Genomic DNA, 6,017 nt, shown 5'->3' with positions numbered 1-6,017 from the left:
TTAATTATGTATTTCGAAATATTTACCTTACTACGAAGCAAAAAGTAACGAAATAGAAAAAAAATGCTTTACCCGATTTCAAAACTTTTAATAGTATGGAAATAATTTGAGAGAATACTCTGTCAAACTCAATGAACAGCAAAATTGCGTTTTCATTCAAAATTTACTTGGATTAGAAGATGTAAGGCTTGATTTAATTATTTTCTCATTGATTTTTCTTTTTAATGGGAAATTTTGAGGAAGCTATCACTCTTTAACCCTTTGCCGACCGTTGTGCACTAAAGTGTCCATTGAAACACTACCCCATAATCTAAACTCTCACTTAGTTTCGATTTAATTTTCAATTTCAATTTAAATTAAGTACTGTTATCTAAATTGGTACTAAATTGCATTTTTATCAACTTGTTTTACTACCAACGAAAAATGTAGGCCGCAAATTGACTGTCATAGAAACAAAACTATACCCGATTTTATTTCAGGTTCCTTTTTATACCCTCCACCATAGGAAGGGGGTATAGCAACTTTTTCATTCCGTGTTTAACGCATCGAAATATTGGTCTCCAACCCTATAAAGAAAATATATTTTTGAAATTGGTGAAATTCAGAGTCCATCTGGTCAAATCATATGGACCTCTAGGCCTCTTATAAACTGATCCCCAGTTTTGACTTTTTGAGCCTCCTAAGGTCGCAACTTTCATCCGATTTGGATATCGACATGTGATTGCATTATCTGTCCTCTAACTACCATGAGAAATTAGTCCATATGGGTCATAGTTATATAGAAATTTTAAATAAACGAAATTTTCGTTTTATGCTACAAAAGATTGTTTAAAGGCAAATAAAAAATGGGAGACAATCGTTGCAACGTTTGTCTTAAATTCGGATTTATTTGATCTTAAAGAAAACACCTTACAATAAAGGGGAATTTAGTTTGTCTAAAATTTAGTCCAGGAGGAAGGTATTTTTCCTTTAATCTGTCATTTGTATACCCTCCACTGTAGCATGGGATATTCGTTTCTAACTCATCGAGACATCAGTCTCAGACCCCGTAAAGTAAATATCCTACGGAAATGGATCAACCTCAGAAACGGTACAGCACTAGTCTCTGGGGTGTATGGACCAGTCCCAGTTCTGGTCAAAACGATTAGATAAGACACCATTCCAAAGACAGTTTAATAGGACCACTCCCACAGACAGGTCTTCATGAACCAGTCTGGGACAAACTCTTTGTAAGCAGTTTCATTTTAAGCATCCGAATGGCACCAATAATAGGAAAACAATGGTGAAATCCTGAATCGATCTAGCTATATCCGTCCACCCGCCTTTCGAAATCACGCTGATTTCCTAACGAAACAAACTATCGGCTTGATACTTTTAAACGGGCCAAATCGTACCATTGTGAGGTATATCCCCTATACACACAAATTTTTTTTTCTGATTCAATCACGAAATTTATTGATCCAATTAATTTTTTAATTGAAATGTCTTCAATCACAGAAATGATAGTATCAATTAAAAAATTAATTGAAGGTCAATTAAAATATTAATTGAAGGTCAATTAAAAAATTAATTGATACTATTAATTTTTGTGATTGATTTTTGTTTCAATTAAAAAATTTGTCGATTCAATTAATTTTTTAATTGAATATTTTTTAAAACTCAATTAAAATTATAATCGAAAATTTTCGTGAAATTTTTTTCTGTGTACCGAGCTTATATTCTTGAGCCTCCTGAACCTCAATTTCTATCCGATTTGGTTGAAATTCGACATATATATTTTTGGTGAAGTTCTGAATCAATCCAAAGATTTCCGTCCGCCTGTCTGTTTAAATCACTCTAACTTTCAAACGAAATAACATATCGGCTTGATACATTGAAACACGCCATAACGGACCATACCATTCCCCAGATTGTATTTTTGAACCTCTTGAACAGAAATTTTCATCCGATTTTGTTGAAATTCCACATGTGATGTCAGTATCTGATCTCTAACTATCATGCAAATATGGATCCATATCACGATTCTCACTCGTGCCAAAAATAATCTACCAAAATTGGAAGAAAATTTTACCAAAAATCTACCATAATCTTATTTTAAAGTTTTTTTTTTTATCAAAATTTTGTCGTTAGTATGAAAAAAAAACTTGTTTTCGCTTGAAGAAATGTTTTATTATTTTATTTCAGTATTTGCAACATTATATATTTTTATCTCTGTTATTAGCGAACATTTTTAGGCTGTGTAAATGTATCGAATTTTAAATGTTGTAACGATTTTAGATTGCACCAACAAGGAAAAGTAACTACCCAGCAAAAAAAACGTCGCCTAAAAAGTAGTGAATATGTTCTTTTTGGATCCGGAAGTGGTGTAAAATTGGCGCAGAAGCGATGAATTTAACATTGGCTTGTCATAGGACGGATGTCCACCATTTCAACAGGTGTTGCACTGAATTTTCATCACTTCTTAAAAAAAAAATTTTAATTTTTTCTGATTTTTAATGCATTCTAACGCTTGTCTAAAACGTTTGACCTCAAATATTTCCAACAATGTGCAATTTTTCCAGAAGGGATTTAGAATTTTTTCCGATAAAATTTGAATAATTTGTACCATTTTTTTAATCATACTCTCTTTTTAACGTATTTAAAACAAAATAATTTAAAATTTCTTATTGAAACTATGAAAAAAGCGAGTTTTAAAAAATTGAATCAAAAGAACTTTCTGTGTAGTTAAAATAAAGAACATCTTTGGGAGGGCATTTTTGGAAGTGCTTTTAAAGTAATGCCTTTAGAAGAACTTCCAATTTTTTTGCTGGCTACTTCTACAAAAAGGGAAAACTTACCCACATGCTCAGGTTAAAGTGGCAGCCCGATTCAGATTCAGGCTCACTTAGACTATTCAGTCCATTGTGATAGAACAATCAAGAACAAGAAAATTAAAATTTTAAAGACATCGAATTTATAGAAAATTTTGACAAAATTTTATTCCTATAGCAAATTTTGTGAAAATTTAATTTCTAAAATTTCTTTTTTTCAAAATTTAACTTCTATCGAAAATTTTTTCAATATTTTATTTCTATAAAACATTTTCTCTAAATTTTGTTTGTATAGAAAATTTCGTCAAAATTTTATATCTATAGAAAATTTTATCAAAATTCAACTTCTATAGAAAATGTTGTTAACATTTTATTTCTATAAAACATTTTCTCTAAATTTTGTTTGTATAGAAAATTTCGTCAAAATTTCTATAGAAAATTTTATATATATAGAAAATTTTGTCAAAATTTTATTTCTATAGAAAATTTTGTCAAAATTTTATTTTTATTGAAAATTTTCTCTAAATTTTGTTTCTTTAGAAAATTTTGTCAACATTTTATTTCTATAGAGAATTTTGTCAAAATTTTATTTCTACAGAAAATTTTGTTCAAATTTTATTTCTACAGAAAATTTTGTCCAATTTTTTTTTCTATAAAAAATGTTCTCAAAATTTAAACATAAAATAAAATTTGCCAAAATTTTATTTTTATAGAAAATTTTCTCTAAATTTTGTTTCTATAGAAAATTTTGTCAACATTTTATTTCTATAGAGAATTTTGTCAACATTTTATTTCTATAGAGAATTTTGTCAAAATTTTATTTCTACAGAAAATTTTGTCCAAATTTTTTTCTATAAAAAATGTTCTCAAAATTTAACTTTAATAGAAAAATTTCTTTAAATTTTATTACTATAGAAAATTGTCTTAAAATTTTATTTTAATTGAAAGTTTTCTCAAAAATTTGATTCTATAGATAATTTCCTCAAAATTTTGTTTCTATAACAAATTTTCACTATATTTTATTTCTATAGAAAATATTTTCTAAATTTTATTTTATAGAAAATTTTCTCAAATTTTTCTTTTCTATAGAAAAATGAAGTACCTCTTAGGTGGAGAGGAATATTTTGCAAAATATTTTGCAATACCAATCTACCAAGCAGTAAAAAATCTACCAGTTTTGGTAGAGTTGTACCAACTATGGCAACCGTGACCGTGATCCATATAGGTTCGTAATTATGTATATGAAGTATATGGTTAATTGTAGAAACTTTTTAACTAAACTGTACAGATGTTACACCGATTTCACAAAAATAAGTAAATATTTTTCGACAAATTCAAAAAAAAAAATTATTAGCCCTAATTAGACATATTTTTTTCACTTGTAAAAGAAAACAATTTTGGACTTCAAAATGTCTTTAATGTCATACGAAGTTAAAGATGGGCGCATTATTTGCAAAATTTACAAATTTTAAGAATTTCTGAACTATTTTGTGAGACACAAATTTAGAAATACTTTATGCTTCATTTGTCTATAATTTTCTCTTATTTCTCTTATTATTGAAAATTTTCTCTAAATTTTGTTTCTTTAGAAAATTTTGTCAACATTTTATTTCTATAGAGAATTTTGTCAAAATTTTATTTCTACAGAAAATTTTGTTCAAATTTTATTTCTACAGAAAATTTTGTCCAATTTTTTTTTCTATAAAAAATGTTCTCAAAATTTAAACATAAAATAAAATTTGCCAAAATTTAATTTTATAGAAAATTTTCTCTAAATTTTGTTTCTATAGAAAATTTTGTCAACATTTTATTTCTATAGAGAATTTTGTCAACATTTTATTTCTATAGAGAATTTTGTCAAAATTTTATTTCTACAGAAAATTTTGTCCAAATTTTTTTCTATAAAAAATGTTCTCAAAATTTAACTTTAATAGAAAAATTTCTTTAAATTTTATTTTAATTGAAAGTTTTCTCAAAAATTTGATTCTATAGATAATTTCCTCAAAATTTTGTTTCTATAACAAATTTTCACTATATTTTATTTCTATAGAAAATATTTTCTAAATTTTATTTTATAGAAAATTTTCTCAAATTTTTCTTTTCTATAGAAAAATGAAGTACCTCTTAGGTGGAGAGGAATATTTTGCAAAATATTTTGCAATACCAATCTACCAAGCAGTAAAAAATCTACCAGTTTTGGTAGAGTTGTACCAACTATGGCAACCGTGACCGTGATCCATATAGGTTCGTAATTATGTATATGAAGTATATGGTTAATTTTAGAAACTTTTTAACTGAACTGTACAGATGTTACACCGATTTCACAAAAATAAGTAAATATTTTTCGACAAATTCAAAAAAAAATTATTAGCCCTAATTAGACATATTTTTTTCACTTGTAAAAGAAAACAATTTTGGACTTCAAAATGTCTTTAATGTCATACGAAGTTAAAGATGGGCGCATTATTTGCAAAATTTACAAATTTTAAGAATTTCTAAACTATTTTGTGAGAGACAGAAATTTAGAAATACTTTATGCTTCATTTGTCTATAATTTTCTCCTATTATTGGTTCTTTTGGTTTCTTCTGTTGGTTAAGCTACACTTGTAGTTTAGTCAATGCATGGTTTTAAGTTGAAATCAAAAACAACAAAAATGATTAAAGGAAAAAACCAACAATAAAAAAACAAAACGAATGTACGCAAAAAAATATTAAACTCAAGGAAACTTTCTCAAAATATAATAACTCCATGAACTAAAATATAATTAAATTGGATTTAATGCCACATATACAGAAAAAATTTTCACTATGATATTTCCAATTAAGATTTTAATTGAATTTTCAAAAATATTCAATTAAAAATTTAATTGATTTATTTTTTTTAATTAAAACAAAAATTAATAATATCAATTAATTCTTTAATTGTATCAATTAATTTTTAATTGACTTTGGTGATTGATACTATCATTTCTGTGATTGAAGACGCTTCAATTAAAAATTAATTGCATCAATTAATTTCGCGATTGAATCCAAAAAAAAATGTTAGTGTGTAGGGTTCACTTTTTTTGAATGCTACTCATGGAGGAGTAAATTTCATCCGATGAGGTGGCAAATTGGAAAATTAGTATATATAGCATTCATAAAAAACAATTTTCAGTTTTGACTTCTTGAGCCTCATTGAAAAGCAAATTTCCTCCGGTTGTAATT

At 26.6% G+C, this 6,017-nt stretch overlaps 1 protein-coding gene across 1 annotated transcript in view; it reads left to right on the top strand.

Moving 5' to 3' along the window:
• Positions 1 to 6,017, top strand: part of lola (longitudinals lacking) — a 437,759-nt gene that overhangs the window by 357,488 nt on the left and 74,254 nt on the right. The window lies entirely within an intron of this gene.

Source organism: Haematobia irritans, chromosome 5, assembly GCF_050003625.1.
Source record: "Haematobia irritans isolate KBUSLIRL chromosome 5, ASM5000362v1, whole genome shotgun sequence".
Lineage (NCBI taxonomy): Eukaryota > Metazoa > Arthropoda > Insecta > Diptera > Muscidae > Haematobia > Haematobia irritans.
This window is presented reverse-complemented; position numbering and strand designations above follow the sequence as displayed.